The sequence below is a fragment of the Staurois parvus genome, unplaced genomic scaffold (genome assembly GCF_062004578.1).
Source record: "Staurois parvus isolate SC_StPar_1 unplaced genomic scaffold, SC_StPar_1.0 ptg001348l, whole genome shotgun sequence".
NCBI classification, from domain to species: Eukaryota; Metazoa; Chordata; class Amphibia; order Anura; family Ranidae; genus Staurois; species Staurois parvus.
In genome coordinates, this window is record NW_028319144.1 from 472,775 (window position 1) to 473,737 (window position 963).

Below are 963 nucleotides of genomic sequence, written 5' to 3' on the forward strand. Positions count from 1 at the left end.
CCCCCATATTAATTCATCCCCCCTATAGTAATTCATCCCCCATAGTAATTCATCCCCCATATAGTAATTCATCCCCCATATAGTAATTCATCCCCCCTATAGTAATTCATCCCCCATATAGTAATTCATCACCCATAGTAATTCATCCCCCATAGTAATTCATCCCCCATATAGTAATTCATCCCCCATATAGTAATTCATCCCCCATAGTAATTCATCCCCCCTATAGTAATTCATCCCCCATATAGTAATTCATCCCCCATAGTAATTCATTCCCCCTATTAATTCATCCCCCATATTAAGTTCCCAAGTCCCCCCTGTGTCAATTCACTTACCTTTGCTCCGCGCGTTCCTCTCGCCGTGTCCCGCGCCGTTCCGGTGTAGCATGAAAATCTGTCTCCTATGAGGGTTTCCTCCAGGTACTCCAATTTCCTCCCACACGCCAAAGACATGCTGGTAGGTGAATTGGCTCCTGTCTAAATTGTCCCTAGTATGTGTATGTATGAATGTCACTTCTCGGCCTTTTGGCTAAGATCAAGTGTAGTATGTGTTCTTATCAGTGTCCAGTGGGGGTGCTCCCGGCCATTCTAGCTTTGCGGGGATGGCTGTTGTATAGTACCCTCACTGGTATGATGGGGGTCTGGAAGGCCAGTATCGGGGAGACAGAAACCGGGGAACAAGTTAAGCTGGGGCCCTGGGAGTAATTCCCCTGAGAAAGCTGGAAGGACCCAGTACCTCCTGATTTGGACGGATCTACCTTGGTCTGGCCAGGGGCTGGGAAGGCAGAGAGTCGGCAAACACGGTGCCCCCTGAGTAGTCGCCTCAGGGGTGCTCTGAGTAGCACTTGGGTGTGGGACCCCACGTTGTGAATGAGCACAAGGTCACCGCGTTTAAACACTTTTTGCACTGCGCCTTTAGGACCGGGCCTTTTGGCCAAGTCCCGGGCAATTTTTTTGCCACAGG

The 963-nt window shown here is 49.4% G+C and overlaps 1 pseudogene; it reads left to right on the forward strand.

The window, feature by feature from the left end:
- Positions 1–508: 508 nt before the first annotated feature.
- Positions 509–624, forward strand: LOC149436749 (U2 spliceosomal RNA; annotated as a pseudogene).
- Positions 625–963: the final 339 nt, after the last annotated feature.